Genomic DNA, 20,594 nt, shown 5'->3' with positions numbered 1-20,594 from the left:
TTCTCATTGTTTCATAAAAATTTTATATGTATTTCAGATGCTGATTATTTGGTTTTGCAAGTTTTAAATTACTAGGTACAGGCAGATGCTGAGATCAAGAAGCAAAAGTAGAAAGAGCAGGAGGCCAGACAACTGGAATCAGTAAGCTAGAGTGTCAATGTTTTTCTCAACCCATTTTTGAATATTAATATAATCTACAGATGTTTTAAAGTATCAGAAATCTAAAATATTACATAATTGATTCAGCTTTATAATTTTTCATTTTAATATAAATTCAGCCAAGAGCAAATGCCATGAAATTATTTCAGTACATTCTAATTGCAACATGCAATATGATTTTCAGGTATAAAGTTTTACACAGGTCACAATTTAGAAAGAGTTCCCCTTCTAACTCTGACATCTTACATATCTTTATTTCATGTTTTGCTTGCCTCCTATTTAGAATAAGTCAGTTATATTGCCAAAGGTGTGAGTTTAAGTGTATATACATATATATATATACACACACACACATGTATACACACACACACACACACACACACACACACACATATGAAAAGTGAATTTCAAAACTAAATTATATAAATTAGAACACTACAGAGACTTGGATTCCAGACTTGGCTCAACAATTAGCTGTACCTCCTTGGCCTAGCTATGTCTTTCAATTAGTTTTCTACTTAACATGAAAATTGTGCTGGGTAAATTTAAAGGTTCTTTGAATTAATCACACTCTGGCCTGAAGATCAATGAGAAACAATTTTTTTCCAGATAGCCCTGAAAGATTTTTAGAAGTCTCTTTCCAAGTTTATACGAAGTACACAAACTAAATAATAACAAAAAGCTAAATTTCTGAAAAAATATTTTAATCAACAGGTGATAATTGTACATTTTTATGCTGTACAGAGTGATATTTCAATACATGTATACAGTGTGTAATGATCTGTGATATTATGATATGTATATTCTGGTTTCCATTTACAGTTCCTAGCTTATTCTAACCTTACCCCGCCTTTCTGTCTTGGAGCTCAAAGAAATTCTGGGAAGTACCTTATCTGAGTGTAGGTCATAAGACCCCTATTTGAGAAGGGGTCCTGCCCCATACAGGGGAGGAAGGAATGCTCCACAGAGAGGCTGAGGAGAATCTGAACAAACAGGTCTTGCTGGGTTTCTCCACCCACTTTGTTAGTGTTAGGTCATACTCCTATTGTCCAATCACATGTCTACACGGTTGTCCATGCTTCAATCATACTTACATAATAAATTTTCCATAAAAACTCAAGAAGACAGGGTTCGGGGAGCTTCCTGATAGCTAAACATGTGGAGGTTCCTGGAGGGTGGCCTGCCCAGGGGACAGCTTGGAAGCTCCACACTTCCTCCCCCAATACCTTGCCCTATGTGTCTCTTCACCTGTACCCTTGTAATATCCCTTATAATAAACTAGTAATCGTGTTTCGCTGAGTTCTATAAGCAGCTCTAGCAAACTAGTCCAACCCAAAGAGGGGGTTGTGAGAACCCCAATTTATAGTTGGTTCGTCAGAAGTTCCAGAGGCCTGCACTTGTGACTGGCATCTGAAATGGAGGGCAGTCTTGGAGACTGAGCTCTTAACCTGGGAGATCTGATACTGTCTCTAGGTAGTCTCAGAACTGAATTGAATTACAGGATACCCGGCTGGTGTCAGCTGGAAAACTGCTGGCTTGCTTGCTGGTAGGGAGAAATCCCCATACATTTGGTCACAGAAGTTGGTCTTCTGTGTTGAAGACTGTTGCTGAGTATACTAACTGTATGTGTTTTTTCCTCACTCATGATGAAATCAGAGCAATTAGCATACCCATTACCTCAAACATTTATCTTTTTTTTTGTGGTGGGAACATTCAAAATCTTCTCTTCTAGCTATTTGAATATATACAATAAATTATTGCTATCAATAGTCACCTAACGGTGCTATACAACACTAGAACTCATTCTTCCCACCTAGCTGTAAGTTTGTATCCATTAACTTTTTTGTATTAACTTGTTTGTATACAACCCCTCCCTATTGCCTCCTTCCCCCTTCCCATCCCAGCCTCAAGTAACTATAGTTCTACTCTCTACTTCTCTGAGCTCAACTTTTTTACCTCCCATGAGTGAGAACATGTGGTATTTATCTTTCTGTACCTGATTTATTTCACTTAACGTAATATCTTGAAGGCTCATCCATGTTGCGACAAATGATATTAGATTTTTTTTTATAAGTGAACAGTATTTCACTGTGTGTGTGTATATATATATATACACACACACACATTTTCTTTATCAATTCATCTGTTCATGGACATTTAGGCTGATTTCATATCTTAGCTATTGTGAATACTGCTGCATTAAACATGGGGGTACAGGTATCTCTTTGGTATACTGATTTCCTCTCCTTTGGATAAATACCCAGTAGTGGGATTGCTGGACCACATAGTAGCTGAAAAAATTTAATAAGCAGTTTATATTATATCTTTCCTATGCCTTCCCAGGACTCCTGGCAGTTCATCTGATGAACAGCATTGTATAGGAAAAAAAAATCAAAAGCCACATAAAATCTGAATCACCCTACGTGCTGATCTTAATTCCTATATAAGCAATTAGAAGACAACCTCCAGAATCTCATGACATTTACCCACCTGCCTAAATCTGTACTCTTTTCCTCTGCTTGAATTCCAGGGATCACATCAAAGTCTAACTCCTCTTTGACACTAGATATTATGCTTCTACTCCTACTCAAGGACATTGCTCAGGTCAGTCCCATTTCTCTCTCCTACGTCATCAAATTTCCTCCTTTGATAAAGCAAAACCATTGGCAGATAGATTTCCAAATACTGGAGAACAACAACAACAACAAAAAACCCTTTGACCCCCACACACCCTGCTAGGAGATGGCCAATTTCTTTGATTCCCTTTTCAGCAAAAGGTCACAAACAAATGAGTATTCTCTGTCTGCTAGTGTATGCCTACTCAAATTGAACATACTCCAATTAGACTTTACTTCATACCATACCACCAAAACTGGAAGGTCACCAATTATCTACACACCTTTAAATCCAAAAGCCAGACAGTTCTCATCTTTCTTGACTTATCTGCAGCATTTGGCATGACTCATCACACTTTCTTTACCTAGCTTCCAGAACAAAAGACTCTCGGTTTCATCCTATCTCACTGGCCCCTTCTTCTTACCCTCCTTTGCTAATTCCTCCTCTTCTCCTTGACCTCTAAAGTACAAGTTCTTACTCTTTCTCCCTGACCCTTTGGTAAATACTATTGACTGTATGTACAAAATATATCCACAATCTGACTACTTCTCACCACCTATCCAGGTACTATTCTGGTCAAAGTCTATACATCTCTCACTTGGATTTTTTGCCATAGTTTAGTAACTGGCCTCCCAACTTCTACCCTTGCCCTATTTCAGTCCCTTCTCATCAAAGGAGCCAGAGTGATCCTGACAACCTTAAATCAAAAATCATACAATGTAACATCTGTTTCCAAAATGTTCTAGTGGCTTCTCATTTCACTCAGAGTAAAAGCCAAAATTTTTTAAATGTCATAAAAGAATCTATAGAACATGGCCCCCATTACTGCCGACCTCATTTTCTACTGCCCGCTTTGTTATTCCTTTTACTGGCCAGGCACAACCCTGCCTCAGAACCTTTACACTTGCCAGTCTCTCTGCCTACATTCTTTTCCAGGAGATGGCTACAGTAGTCCCTCCTTATCCATGGGGGATACAGGAATATATTCCGAGACCCCTAATAAATGCCTAAAACCGTAGATAGTTCCAAACCCTACACATACTATGTTTTCTCCAATACATACATACCTATGATGAATTTATAAATCAGGCAAAGTAAGAGATTAACAATAATAAGTACAGCAATTATAACAATATGCCATTTGGAGCCATTATGAAGTAAAATAAGGGTTGCTTTAACACAAGCACTGCAATACTTTGACAGTCAATCTAATATTTTCAGAGCGAGGTTGAACATGGGTAACTAAAAATCACAGAAAAGGAAACCAAAGATAAGGGAGACTATTGTATCTCTACATGCCTCACTCCCTCCCCTTCTCCAGATTTTTGCTCCAGTGTCTCCAGGATAAAGTCTTTCCTTCCTATCCACTCTATTTAAAATTGCAACAAGTCTGCCCCCAGCATTCCTTAAACCCCTGCTCTGATTTTTCTCCAGTGTTATCAACTAAAATTCATTTATTTCTATTTCTGTATGTCTATGTCCTCCCATGAAAATAAAATCCATGAGGGCCAGAGCTTTGTTTTATTTGGTGCTGCATTTTCCACCTGGAAAAGGGTCTGGCACACAGCAGACATTTAATAAACTTTTTTAAATGAGCAAATGAATAATACTCTTAAGTCTAAAAATGGGAATCTGAGTTTATAAAAACAAGATAATCTAAATAATCAAGGGATAACAACTAGATTTTTGATGTAAAATAATCATTCTAAAATTTCTTAAAAGTGATAATGATAACCCCAAAGACTTCAGTAAACACTGTAGCTAAGACTTCCACAAGCTTAAAGTAATCAATATTGTAAATAGTTCCCCCCCAAATTAGGCTTTAGTCTCTGGCCATCCACAGAATGATTCATTTATTTTCCAATAAATGCTGTCATTTTCAACAATGGTTGGCTTGTAGTGCCACACCACCAACACACAGGAAAATATTATAAAAATGTTCATTCCAAACTGGTTCCAGACGAGAACCAAGCTCTTTATAAATGAGGAAAGTCTAAAAATAAAGGGCAGATATTTTTAAATGTTTTAATCACTTTGTTTGAAAATCATTTCAAACTTACAGAAAAGTTGTAAATATAAGAATACAAAAATCACTGTTATACCCAGATTTGCCTGTTATTAACATTACCTCCTTCGTTTTGTCATTTGTGCTCATGTGTTTAACCCTTCCTTGCCACTCTCTCACACACACATTCATATTTTTTAAATAAGAATAAGCTATATACATCATAGCCCTTTGCTCCTTTCCTTCAATGTGTATTTCCTTAGAGAGATTCTCTTTTATAATCAAAGCAGTTATCAACTTCAGTAAATTTAACATTGTTACAATATCTTTATCTACTGTATGGTGTGAATTCTAATTTTTCAACTGATCCAATATTGTTTAAAGTATTTCCCCCCTTCACTATAGGGTCCAGTCTAGGGACAGGTATTGCAGTTACAAGTTATCTCTCTTAAGCCTCATTTCACTTAGAACATTTCCACAGTTTTTCTTTGCCTTTTACAACATTGACTTTTTTGAAAAACACAGTCCCCCCACCCCCCTTTAAGTAGAACATTCCTCATTTTGGAGTTCTCTGATTTTTCCTCATGATTAGATTCGGATTATGCAGGTTTGGCCAGAAAACTACATAGGAGATATGTGTCCCCTCAGGGTGTCATATTTCAAGTCACATGGTGACCATTTGCCCCATATTGTTGATGGATCTCACCAATGTATAATCACTATTTATCCCTTGCAACTACTACACAGTCCACGAAGAGATGCTTGAAAACCATGAAAATATCCTGCTCCTTACCAATATTTCCCCCTGAGTTAGTTATGACTCTTGCCCTATCTAATCTTTACATGCTGGCTAAAAAATGATGATTTTCCAACCCCAGAACTGAAAATTTTACTGTAAGCAAGAGCCCTCCCTGCTATATTTATTAATTTATCAGTGTATTATTATCATTATGAATTAATTCATATTCTTAATGGTTTATAACTAATTATTATACTTATTGATCAAATTATCCCAGATTGGCCAGCGAGAATGCCAACAGGCTTCTTGTGACATGTCCCTTTTTAAAAAATTGTATTTATTTATTTATTTAAAAGATGACCAGTAAGGGAATCGTAACCCTTGACTTGGTGTTGTCAGCACCATGCTCTCCCAAGTGAGCTGACCGGCCATCCCTATATAGGGATCCGAACCCTTGGCCTTGTTGTTATCAGCACCACACTCTCTCAAGTGAGCCATGGGCCAGTCCATCCCGTTTTTTGTTTTTTTTAAAAAAAAAAAACATTTTCTTATTTTCTAGCTTAAAAGAAAAATTATCCAGGTTCACCTGGTATGTATCCTGCCCCAGCCTGAAATTAGCTATTGTGGCTCTGGTTTGAGTTGAGAATGGTGTTAGAACCAAGATTTGGGAATTAGGTGTGCTCCTCGCTTCTTAGCCTTTTTGTTGGATAGAGCTAGAAAGTATGTGCACATATATACAAGTACACATACAAATATATGTCTATATAAATGTCCATACATACATATATGTGTGTGTGAACGTACATTTATATATATAAACTGGTTTTAAAAATTATAAATTCACAATGATAACTTTAATTCCATTCCACCCCTACGGGATTTATTTTTGCTTCCCCCCATCCCATATTTGTATGCCTTTCCTTCTTCAGGGAGAACCCTCACTCCAGCAACCTCAAAACGTTCACTCAATCCCCAAACCACCTAAAAATGTCCCAGAAGTGCTTTGTCCACATCACTACAAAAAACAAACCTAATAGAAAGCTCAGGATTTGTCTGCAACCTCTCCCTATCACCTCTACCCAAGCTAAGGGTATATATGTAGATTTTATTTTCCTTTCTTACACAAAAGATAGCATACTATATATTCTTGTTTACACTAACCAGCTCAATCCAGACAGAAGGAAGTGCTTCCCAAAATATTTCATAAGACCAGCAATATCCTGATATCAAAACCAGACAAAAAGATTAAGAGAAAAGAAGACTAGAAATCTAATATTCCTTGTGAACACAGATGCAAAAACTTCCAATAAAATATTAGCAAAACAAATATGGTAATATATAAAAGGGATATTACATCATGACCAAGTGGGATTTATCCTGGAGATGTAAAGCTGGTTCAACATTTGAAAAATTAATAAATATAATTCACTATATCAACAGAATAAAACATCATATAATCTCAATAGATATAAAAAAGCATTTGACAAAATTCAACATCCATTAATGGTTTTTAAAAACTCTCATTAAACTAGGAATATAATGGAATTTAAACTGATAAAAAGCATCTCTAAAATAGATATAGCTAACATTGTATTTAATGGTGAAAGATTCACTGTGTTCTGTTGTTAACATTATACTGGAAGTCCTAGCCAGTGCAATAAGGTATGAAAAATAAAGGAATACATTGGAATGGAAGAAATAAAACTGTTCTTATTCCAAACAACATGTTTGTCTGGAAAACCCTCAAAATTCGGCAAGGAAACCTACTAGAGTTGATAAAGGAATTTAGCAAGGTTGCAGTATACAAAATTCAATGTACAAAAATCAATTGTGTTTCTACATATCAATAATGAAACTGAAAATTATATATACATAAAGTACCATCTATAATAGCACCCCAAAACCATGAAATGCTTAGTGATAAATTTAACAAATGATGTGCAAGATGTGTATTCTGAAAACTACAAAACACTGATGAGGTAAGTCAAAGACAACCTAAATAAATGGAGAGACAGTCCATGTTCATGGATTGGGAGGCAATGTAGTCATGCTATCACTTCTCCCTAAATTTATCCACAGATTCAATGCAATCCCAATCGAAATTAGAGCAGACTTTATTTTTTGGAAGTCAACAGGATAATTCCAAAATTTACACGGAAAAGCAAGAAAACTAGAAGAGCCCAAACAATTTTGAAACAAAACAAAGTTGGATGGCTCATGTTACCTAACCTCCGGTCATATTATAAAGCTATAGTAATCAAAAGACATTGTAGTATTGGTGAAAGAACAGACACCTAGATCAGTGGAAAAGAATATAGATTCCAGAAACAGATGTACACATATATAGTCAATTGATTTGTTTGTTTGTTTGTTTTGGTGGCTGGCTGGTATGGGGATCCAAACCCTTGACCTTGGTGTTATAGCAACACCCTGTAACCAACTGGGCTAACCAGCCAGCCCTAAGTCAATGGATTTTTGACAAAGATGTCAAACAACTTAATGAAGAAAGGAAAAGCCTTTCACCAAACAGTACTAGAACAACTGGACATCCACATGCAAAAAAAAAAAAAACCCACAAAAACCTCAACCACCATATATAAAATTTAACTTCAAATGTGTCTAAACCTAAATGTACAACCTAAAAGTTCTAGAAGAAAACTTAGAGCAAAATCATTGTGATTTTGGGTTAGGCAAAGAACTCTCTGAAGGACATAAAAAAGCAGGAACCTTTACAAAAGAAAAACGTTGGCAAAGTGGACTTCACCAAAAGTAACTTCTGCTCTTCAAAAGATACTATTTTGAAAATGAAAAGAGGCCACAAACTGGGAGAAGGTATTTGTAAAACACATACCAGAATGGTACCTAAAATATATAACAAACTCTCATAACTCAATAAAATAAGCAACCTAATTATTAAAAGAGTAAAAGATGTTAACACACACACAAAAAGATACAGACAGCAAATAAGCATATGAAAGATGCTGAGTATCATTAATTATTCATGAAAAGCAAATTAAAACCACTTTGAGTAATGCTGCTATGAGCATTAGCCTTTTTGTGGACATGTGCTTTCCCTTCTTTTGGGGTATATATCTAGGAATAGAATTTATAGTTCATTAGGAATATGTTCAAATTTATAAGAAACTAACCAACTGGTTGTTAAAACGGCTATACCATTTCACCAGCAATGTATGAGAGGAAACTTTCAGTTGCTGCACATCCTTACCAAACTTAATTAGTGATTCTAGTGAATGTGTGGTGGTATTACCCTATGGTTTTAATTTGCATTTCCCTGATGACTAGATGTTCAGCATTTTTCTATATACTTTTATCGTTTTATGTAGTATGTATTGGCCATCACAGATCCTCGTTGAAATGACTGTTCTATTCCTTTGTCCATTTTTTTGACAGGGTTCTCTGTCTTCTTAATGAATTGTGAGACTTCTTTATATATTCTAGTTCAAACCCTTTGCCAGATACAAATATTTTTCCTAGTCTGTGGCTAGTCTTTTCATTTTTTTAAATGGTAAAGCATGTTCACTTTGAGATAGTTCATTAAATAGTACACTTATGATTTGTTTACTTTTATTTACATTTATACCTGAGTAAGTTTATTTCTAAAAAAGAGATGATAGATTTCTCATTGAAAGGTGACAAAATCATCATCTAGTAGATAGTCTGAAGATGATACACTCTGGCCTACACATACTAAAAACTTGCAAGTAAGTCCTTACACTCCTAATTATGAGCCCTTCACAGCACTGGGTCCCTATGAGATGCCCAGACATGTAACCTAAAATTAGCAAGAGAAAATAACATGTCGAAGGCCTCTCTCTTGCAGGTCCTTACTGCAATTTAACCTCTAAAGTACAGACATTTCAGATTAAGATATATTGAACTTTTTGTTAATTACTGAGCAAGTTTTAAATGCAAAGTTTTATTGACAGAGAAAGCAAAGAAATTCAACCAAAGTGTAATTACATAAAAAACTAACTCATGCAAAGACTTTCAATAAGCACCTGACTGTCAAATACACATGCTAAAACAAATAAAAGACATTACATATTGTTGATGACAGCACAGATAGCTTTATATAAATAACTACTGCATATTAGTCCTTAATCATCTCCAAATTATCTTTACTAACTTTAACTATAAGAAGCAAAAATCATATACTGGCATTTTTCATATTAACAAAAGTATATTCTTAGAATACAAAATATCAAATAGAACACATTTTTTGAAGTAAAACAATAATAGTTGCTCTCCACCAAAATACCAACTCTTCTTCTTTTCCCCTAACCCATACCCCCAAAATGGTCATTATTAAGTTTGGTGTACATCTTTCCAGATATTTTCTGTACTCAAATGAGTATATATGTGCATGAATATACATATACAAGATGTATCATGTACATACATGTCATCACAAACACAAAACATAAGGCATATTAGCATTCTAAAAACCAAAAAAAAAAAAAAGAAGTTTTAAAATCAGGTCTTCATAGTTGAGAAATATAAAATCAAAAAGGGAAAAGATTTGAGTCAACTGAAGCCAAAAATAAGTTAAAATTAAAAATAAAGTCCTATGTTGTGGCTATAAATCTTGCTTAAGTTTTGGGAACTTATAGAATGTATTATTACTTCTGTAATAGACACTTGAGTGGCTGGAGAGCCTATGATCCTTCCCTTTTCTGAGTCATGATCAACGACCTCGAAAAGATAAGAGAAAAATGGTAGGGAGATTTGGGGGAACAGCTATTTGAATGAACCTCTCAGAACAAGGCCCTATTATAAAAAAATTCCTATCCCATGTGTATGTTCACCAAAAATCTGCCACTGCCAAAGCAAACAAATCAAAATATAAAGCCTCTTGAAATAATAATTGGGTGGATAAGATGACCCACATCATATAGATCAAGCCATAACCTTTCTCCAGCCAGGCTGGGCCTTGCTCAATAGGTTCATGAAAACCACCAGGTGGAAGGAAAAGCAGTTATGCAAGGGCTCTATTGCATGGACTCACTTAATCTGACCTAAATACCAGCAGTGTTGAGAACCCATTTGCCTGAGTCCCCATAGGAACTACTTCTTAGCAGGCAAATTACATCAAGCCCTTTGCATTACAGAAAGGTGAGTGCTGGTACTCACTGTTAAGAAACACCAATTCAGAATTTGCCTCTGCCAGCACCACTATCCAATATTAAGTGAATGCTTCATATAAATCATGTGGCCTCTGATCCAGGAATTCACTTCAAATGTCTGTGGGAAATGGGCCTAGGGACCTCACTAGTCTTTTCAAACAGACTCTTATTCAAACATGGCTGTCCCCACAGTAGGAGGTAATGGCTTCTTGACACTTGACATGAAAGTTGTTGCCCCACCTAAAAAATTCTGAAATTGGGGTGCAATCCTGTACTATATAAAATAGGATCTGAACCACCCATCAATATATGATGTCTCCCACCTCCAGAACACACAGGTTAGGAGAACCAAGTGGTGATGGTAGAGATGGTGTCTTTCATCTGCTCTCAAAATTTTGCTTCTTATCTCAATAACTCTGAAATACACTGACTTACAAGTTTTACTTAGAGAATGAATGAGTGGCAGGATGGCAGACTAGAGGTGCCCATCACACGATCCTCCCACAGAAAGGGACCAGAGCAAGGAAAGGACATCTAAGTACAGGGTGAAAGCATTGGTGGGAAAGCATGGGAGATAAGGGGGACCCTGGTGAGGAGTCTGTGGAGCATGAAAACCAAGCAGAGTGCTAGAGGAGAAAAAAGCACGTGGCTTTAGCCACCACCATATCTCCCAAACCAGGATCAGCCAGGAAGAATTCTCCCTTGTGGCAGAAAGAATCTGCTCTGCCATAAGCACTTCCCAACAGTAACCCTCCCTTTGCTCCTGCCCCAGCTCATCCCCACCACCACTGTGGTTGCTTCTGCCATTGTCTAGTCCGCGAGCTACGGCCCTTCTCCCCCCACAGGAGTTCATCCTGCACAGTGTTACCTACTTTGTGGCCCTTGTTGCCTGCACAGCACCAGGTACCTGCATGGCACCAGCCTTCCAGCCGCCTGTGCTACCCTACTGACAACATGACCCAACCACCTGACTGTCAGCACAGCCCCACCTGCCTGCCTGGGTCCAGCCATCCAGTTGTGCATGTATGCAGCCCCACCCACCCATGTGACCCCAACTGCCCATGCAGTCCCACCTGCCCATGTGGGCCCTATCATCCAGCCACCTGTGTGGCCCCACCCACCTGCATGAGCCCGGCCATCAAACTGCCTGCACAGTCCCAGCCACCCTGGCTGCCTATGCCAACTGCCACAGCAACCTGCATGTATGTGGCCCCACCCACACACATGGGCCCTACCATTTGGCCACCTGAACGTCCACAGCTGCCTAGGAGTTCACATGGTGCCCACCCACCTGCATAGGTCCAGCCACACCTGCAACCCCAGCCATAGACATAGCTACCAGTATGCCCTGGAAATACTGAATCTACCCAGAACTATTGACTCTACCCAGAACAACCAAGTCCACCTGTAACTACTGAAACTACTGAGCCTACTCAGAACCAAAACTAAAACACTCCACTCAATAGGCAATATATAACAAATCTATAGGAGAGAGTCTTTCTCCTCAAAAGCCACCAGAGAGAAATAGAAGAAGCAACCACCAGATGACTAGGCATCAACACAGGGATACAAGAAATATGAAAAACAAGAAAATGTGACACCACCAAAGCAACACTATCTCAAATACCAGATCCCATACAACAGGAAACTGTTGATATGCCTGAAAGAGAATTCCAAGTAACAATATTTTATACTTTTTACAGTTTTTTAATTGAAACATTACTGATCATATATACTTGGGGGTATGGAATTGAATATCAATACATGTGTACAATAAGTAGGGATCAAATCAGGATAATTAGTTATACTCATGTTTACAAAATGTAATCAATCTTTGTGACCCTTAACTAATTTCTGGCTCCCCCCGTTTCCCCTCCTCCTTTCTCACCTCTAATAACCACAATTCTGTTCTCTTTATGAGTAACAATCTTAAGGACACTCAGTGAGATACAGACAACATGACAAAATAAGAAAATCAACCCAGGACATGAAGAAGGAAAATTAAAAAGAAACAAACAGTATAAAAAACAATGTAGCAGAACTCCATGAACTGAATGACTCATTTAACAAAATAAAAAACCACAATTGAGAGGGTAAGCAGTAGGCTGGCCCAAGCAGAAGAAAGAATTTCTGATCTTGAAGACAGTCTTTTTGAAATAACCCAAGCAGACAAAAAAGAAAAAAGAATTTAAAGAAAAAAAAAAATCTAAGAGAGCTAGCAGACTACCTTAAGCACACAAACATCTGAATCATGGGTGTTCTGGAAGGGAAGGAGAAAGGAAAAGGCATTGAAAACATATTCAATAAAATAATAGTGAAAACTTCCCAGGTATTGGTAGTTACAGACTTCCAGATCCAAGAGGATCAAAGATCCTCAAACAGATTCAATCCAAGAAGGTCTTCTCTAAGACACATTTTAGTCAAACTGCCAAAAGTCAAAGTCACCTATAACGGAGTCTTCATCAGACTAACTGCAGATTTCTCAGCAAAAACCCTATAGGCCAGAAGAGAATGGGATGATATATTAGTAATATAAGAAAAAGTAATAAAAATAATAAAAGAAAAAAACTGTCAGCCAAGAAAATTATACCTGGCAAGTCTATCCTACAGAAATGAAGCAGAAATAGTGTATTTCCCAGACACACAAAAGCCATGAGAGTTCACCACCATACAACCAGCTTTACAAGAAATCCTTAAGGGAGTCCTGCACCTGGAGCCCCCAAAATGATAATCACCACCATTAATACACAAGAAGAACAAAAACCACTGGTAGAGCAGAAAAGCAAAATAGAAAGAAAAAGAAACTATAACATACCACCTCAAAAGACCAATAAATGCAAAAGACACATAGTAAAAGGGAAAGAAAGGAACAAAAGATACATAAATGAACCATAAGGAAAGCAATTAAAGATGCAAAGTAAGATAATATCTTTCAATAAAAACTCTAAATGTGAACGGATTAAATTCCCCACTCAAAAGACACAGACTGGCTGACTATATTAAAAAAAATAGACCCAACTACATCCTTTCTACAAGACTCACCTCACCTGTAAAGACACACACAGACTAAGAATGAAGGGACAGAAAATGATATACCACACAAATAGAAATCAAAAACAAACAGGAGTGGCTATTCTTATATTGGATAAAATACACTTTAAACCAAAAACCATAAAAAGAGACAAAGAAGTCCATTTTAAAGGGATCTATCCAGCAAGAAGACATAACACTCATAAATATACATGCATCCAACACTGGAATACCCAGATATATAAAACAAACACTATTAGACCTAAAGAAAGATATAGACCTAAATACAATAATAGTTAGGGACCTGAACACCTACCTCTCAACATTGGACAGATCATCTAGGCAACAAATCAAGTAGAAACAAAAGATTTAAACTACATTTTAGACCAATTAGACTTGGCAGATATCTATAGAATATTTTATCCAACAACCAGAGAGATACATTCTTCTCATCAGCACATGCAACAGTCTCCAGAATAGACCACATGCTAGATCACAAACCGAGTCTCAACAAATTTTAAAAAACTGAAATCATTTCAAGTATCTATTCATACCACAACAGATTAAAACTAGAAATCAATAACAAGCGAAATTATGGAAACTGTACAAACACATGGAAATTAAACAACATGCTCCTGAACAATCTATGGGTTCAAGAATAAATTAAATAAGAATCAAAAATTTCTTAAAACCAATGAAAATAAAGACAGATCATACCAAAGCCTTTGAGATACTGCAAAATCAGTATTAAGAGGGAAGTTTATTGCAATAACCCTTCCATCAAAAGAATAGAAGGATTTCAAATAACCTAATTCTACACATCAAAGAGCTAGAAAAACAAGAACAATCTAATCCCAAAATTAGTAGATGAAAAGAAATAATAATGACCAGAGCACAACTAAATAGAATAGATATCCCCCAAACAGTACAAAAGATCAATGAAACAAAAAGTTGGTTTATGGAGAAGATAAACAAACAGACAAACAGGCTAAAAAAAAAAAAAAAAAAAAAAAAAAAAGGGGGGGGGGGAAAAAAAACCAAAAAAAAAAAAAAAAAAAAAAAAAAAAGAGAGAGAGAGAGAGAAAAGACTCAAATAACAAAAATCAGAAATGAAAAAGGAGATATTACAACTGATACCACAGAAATACAAAGAAACATTAATGAGAGGGTTATAAACAATTATATGCCCCAAAATTTGAAAACCTGGAGGAAATGTATGAATTTCTGAACACATACAAACAACCAAGACTGAACCAAGAAGAAAGAGAAAACCTGAACAGATCAATAACCAGCAATGAGACTGAAGTAGTAATCAACAGTCTCCTAACAAAGAAAAGCTCAGGACCAGATGGCTTTACTACTGAATTCTACCAAGTCTTTAAAGAGGAATTAATACCAATTCTCTTTAAACTATTCCAAAAAATTGAGACAGAAGCCACTCTTCCAAATTTTATGAGTCCTGCATCACCCTGACCAAAACCAGACAAAGATACAACAAAAAAAGACAACTACAGGCCAATATCTTTGATGAACATAGATGCAAAAATCCTTCACAAAATATTAGCAAACAGAATACAGCAACACATCATCAAAAAAATTACACACCACGATCAACTGTGATTCATCCCAGTGATTCAAAGATGGTACAACATACAAAAATCAATAAATATGATACACCACATCAACAAAATCAAGGACAAAATCAATATGATTACCTCAATAGATGCAGAAAAAGCATCTGACAAAATTCAACATCCCTTAATGATAAAGACTGTGAGTAAATTAGGTATAGAAGGAAAGTATCTCAACACAATAAAAGCTGTATACAACACAGAGCAATCAGGAATAAGAAAGAAATAAAGGGCGTACAGATTGGAAAAGGCAAAATCAAATTGTCCCTGGTTGCAGATGACATGATACAATATAGGCAGAAACCCAAAGACTCTACAAAAAACTCTTAGAGCTGATAAATGATTTCAGTAAAGTTGCAGGATACAAAATCAACACACAATGTCAGTAGCATTTTAAGAATCCAATAACAAACTAGCAAAGAAAGAAATCAAGAAAGCAAGCCCATTTACGCAGTCACCAAAAAAATTTAAAAATACCCAGGAATCAATTTAACCAAGGTGTTGAAAGATCTCCACAATGAGAACTACAAATCACTGCTAAAAAAAAATTCAAAGAGGACATAAAAAGGTGGAAAGACATTCCATGCTCTTGGATTGCAAGCATTTACATTGTGAAAATGTCCATACTACCCAAAGTGATCTACAGATTCAATGCAATCTCCATCAAAATACCAATGACATTCTTCACAGAAATAGAACAAACAATCCTAACATTGATATGGGACAACAAAAGACCCCAAATAACCAAAGCAATCCTGAGCAATGAATAAATAAATAAATAGAGCTGGAGGCACAATGCTACCTGACTCAAACTATACTTTAAAGCTACAGTAACCAAAACAGCATGGTAGTGGCATAAAAACACAGACCAATAGAACAGAACAGCGAACCCAAATATCAACCCACATACTTACAGCCAACTGATCTTAGACAAAGGCAACAAGAACATACATTGGGGAAAAGACTGCCTCTTCGATAAATGATACTGGAAAAACTGGACATCCACATGAAGAAGAATGAAACTAGACTTGTACCTCTTGCCATATATCAAAATCAACTCAAAATGGATTAAAGACTTAAATATAAGACCTGAAACTATAAAACTCCTAAAAGAAAACATGGGGAAAACACTTCAGGAAGCAGAACAGGGAAAAGACTTTATGAATATGACCACAAAAGCCTAGGCAACAAAAGAAAAAACAAACAAATGGGATTAAACTAAATTAAAAAGCTGCTGCACAGTAAAAGAAACAATTAACAAAATGAAACGACTAACCCACAGAGTGGGAGAAGATATTTACAAACTATGCATCCAACCAAGGATTAACATACAGAATATATGAGAAACTCAAACAACTTAATAGTAAAAACACAAATAACCCAATTAAAAAATGGGCAAAGGACCTGAATAGGCATTTTTCTAAGTAAGATATACAAATGGCCAACAGACACATGAAAAAATGCTTAACATCACTCAGCATCAGGGAAATGAAAATCAAAACCACACTGAGATACCATCTCACCCCAGTTAGACTGGCTATTATCAAAAAGACACAGAATAACAAATGCTGGCGAGGATGCAGAGAAAGGGGAACCCACCTACACTGCTGGTGGGACTGTAAAGTAGTGCAGCTGTTATGGAAAATGGTATGGAGGGTCCTCAAACAACTACAGATAGAACTGCCATAGGATCCAGCAATTCCACTGCTGGGTATATAACCAAAGGAATGGAAATCATCATGTCGAAGTGATGCCTGCATTCCCATGTTTATCACAGCTCTATTTACAGTAGCTAAGAGTTGGAACCAACCTAAATGTCCATCTTTGGACAGCTGGGTAAGGGAAATGTGGTATAGTTAAATAATGGAATAGTACTATACTATAAAAAATGAAGGAAATACTGCCATTTCTAGCAACATGGATGAACTTATAGAAAATTATGTTAAGTGAAATAAGCCAGAGAAATACCACGTCCTCACTTAAAGTGAGAGCTAGAAAAATAAACAAATAAATAAAAAAAAGAAAGATACAACAGGGAAAGGGAAAGACGGATAAAAGAAGAATCGGCAAATGGCATGAAAAATGGTAACACTGTATAATATTGGATACACTAATTGTCTTGATTTGAACATCATATACTCCTTATAGGTACTGATATGCAACTCTGTACCCCACAGACATGTACAATAATTATGTTTCGATTAAAAATAAATAAATAGAGGTTTTACTTAGTACCCACAGAAGAAATACTTATACTAAGAGACAAAGTAACTGTTTCCCTCTATTGAAAGCTGAGCTTATCATGTTCAGTTTGGTTTCCTCAAAATAGTAGCAAAACAAGCAAAAATGGAGGCTACAGAACAGGTTGGGTTGACTGTCCCTGAATATCAAGGGAAAGAGGGTTGCTATCACACCTTTGGGGCTAGGAAGATTTAAAAAAAAAAAAAAGAAGAAGTAAGGGCAATCTCCTGGAGTATCCTCTAGCAGTGCTAGCAGTGCACAGTGTTAATGTTAGTGGAAAACTATCACAATTCCATACAGTTGGAACTACCAGGGCTCAGACCCTTTCAGGAATGAAGGGATGAGTCAGCTTTCTTGGACCAGAACCCTGATAAGCCAAAATACTAGCAGAAGGTAACAGAAATATGAACTCTGAAGTGAAACAGGTTAGGGCTTTGTGCACCCATGGAAAACCCTAAGGATTGTAGTAACCATTCATTTCCTTACTAGTCAGTGGTGTGTTATAAATAGCCCTGTCTTTACCTTTACATACATTTTACTTACTCTTACTTTCCCCAATCACGCAGATGGCAAGTCGGCAAGAATTAAATTCAGGCTGTAAAATATCAAGAAAGAGGCAACATGATATCACCCCGAGTCAGTATCCCTATGGCACTGCCTCTGGATGTGGTACCTTAGCTTGCATTTGGACATACTCCTACTAGAAAAACTGCATCTGTTTGGAAGATGGCAGCACCCAGCAAGGGATTCCTGTAGAGGATTCTTAAAGCAAATGTACTTCACAGGGCCTGGTTTTCCAAAGCCTCGCAGTTTCAAATACTGACCTTGCAGAGGACTGGAAATTTTCCTCAGGCTATAAAGTCTCTGGTGTAAGAAAGATTTGTGGCATGGCAAGGTTGCTGGCTCAAAGACAGACTAGTTACTGATTGAAATGTAAAGATACTGGAAAATTGCTAGAGCGAGAAGGAATGTTTGCTAAGATCATGCTTTTGTTGATAAGACCACTTAATTGCCATACTGGAATGTCATCTGGCTTGTTTCTCTGAAAGTTACCAGCCTATATTATAAAACTATAACCCCACCTATGTTCTCTTCCTGTAACTTCCTGGTCTGGAAAATAAATGCAGGAAGAGAACCACAATTCGGGGTTAATTTCCCAAGGAAGGGATGCCTCTCACTGGAGGGTTCCGGGGAAGTTAACCACTTCAGGGTCTTTCACTGCTCAGAAGAAATGGACTTTGAGTAATCCTTTGCATCACCGTCACCCAGGGGAAGTGAGACGGTATACAGCCCACCAGAGTTTACTGATGCTGATGGACAGTCCCTTGAACCGAGCCAGCGTGCTTCAGGTTATATCCATACACAGAAGACTGTGCTGATTGAAGTGAACCTCCAGACTCAAATTCCCAGAAACTTTGACTGCTTTTGTAGCTTCATGGTTCAGCTTTTACACAAATTCAGTATTTGAGCAGCTGATGGCCCCCAGAAGCTCTTGAAAGTAATTAAGAATCCAATGTTAGATCACTTGCCAGTTGGATATATGAAGATTGGCACTTCTTTTTCCATCCCAGTCATCAGCAATGTGGGAGAGTTGGTGCCCAGCAGTGATCCTGTTGTTTTTGTGGTGGTGGCTTTTGTCCATGGCAAGGTCAAAGTGGAACATACACAGAAAATGGTGTCCATCAGCAATTACCCCCTTTCTGCTGCCCTCACCTGTGCAAAGCTTACCACAGTCTTTGAAGAAATGTAGGGAGTTATCTAACAGCAGCAGAGCCTTGTTCTGAAACAAAGAACTGTTGACACTGCACCCCCTGACCCTGCTCTGAACTGACTGCTGGAAGATGACCTTCCTGCACCGAGACTGTGGAATTCGGGGAAGCCAGGGCTGTACATTTGCTATTTGTTTACCCTATAATAACAGGGGAGTGAGGGGAAAGAAGAGAAGGGAAGAGGGGTGGTTAAGCTACCAAAGAGTGAGATGTTCTAGACACTTATACCAAGGAGGGCTTCCCAGCTTCTCATTTCCCCTTCTTTGGGAGTGGCCCCCAGCACACAGATGTAGACTCACAGGCTATGACCATACATCATAACTCTGCATCCCCTGGCTCTGGTGGAGACAGACACCTGATCAGAACAGGGCTAATCTTTTCTTCCTGGAATATAAGAGGCAAGGTATAGAGACTAAAACTTTTTTTCCCCCTCATGGGTAGTGCTGCATTTATTTGCATTAAAAAAAACTTCCTATGCACAAACAAGCTGATTGTTTTTGAGGGTTGAAAGCACTCTTGTGGGTGGCAGGCAGAATGCGCCTGTGTTGGGGTACAGGTGCAAATTACTGTGTTTTAAAACCCAGAGTTACACAATGTGTAAAAAATTCATTAGCATGTTAGGATACCAAGAAAATTCAGCTGCAATTAAACCCTATATTGCAGCTAAACCACGATATTAGGTTGTACAACTCTGCGTGACTGATGAAAGTTGCTGGACAATCACTTGTTAACATTATGACTCCTCAGTGCCCTCCAGGACTCCTGCAGAGACAATAAATCTTTAGAACGAAGTCACCTTAATGGCAGGAGTCTAAAAAGAAGGAATAAAACCTCCTGATGATATCATTGGAACAACTCCGGTTTCTTCTGTTCAAGCCTCACTTGTTCAATTCATCACTCAATTCCCAGTATGAGTTCCACATATTCCTTTTCTCCTCAAGCTAGTGAGTGAAACCAAAAAATGCTAACACGACTTCTCTAGGAAGTAAAATGAAAGGTGTGGAAGGTTCTCATTTTAATGTCAAATTATCATTATCATACATTTTCCTTGCTTCCTCTCATCCCCACTCAGAAACTAAACTAACAGTGTAATTTTGCCTTCAGAATTGTGACTTTAGCAACCCATGCCTAACATGCTTTTACATATCCTCCTATTTTGCAAGAAAGCATATTTACTCCAAAGCTTAAGTCTGTTTTAGCAGCAGTTCTCTGTTAGGACGCTAGGATGAAGCATCAGCAGTTTTCTGCATCTCATGATGC

The 20,594-nt window shown here is 37.3% G+C and overlaps 1 pseudogene; it reads left to right on the top strand.

Annotated features, from left to right (window-relative positions):
- Window positions 1–18,131: 18,131 nt before the first annotated feature.
- LOC103591509 lies at window positions 18,132–19,327 on the top strand (annotated as a pseudogene).
- The last annotated feature ends 1,267 nt before the right edge of the window (window positions 19,328–20,594 follow it).

Source organism: Galeopterus variegatus, unplaced genomic scaffold (genome assembly GCF_000696425.1).
Source record: "Galeopterus variegatus unplaced genomic scaffold, G_variegatus-3.0.2 Scaffold980, whole genome shotgun sequence".
Classification (NCBI taxonomy): domain Eukaryota; kingdom Metazoa; phylum Chordata; class Mammalia; order Dermoptera; family Cynocephalidae; genus Galeopterus; species Galeopterus variegatus.
This window is presented reverse-complemented; position numbering and strand designations above follow the sequence as displayed.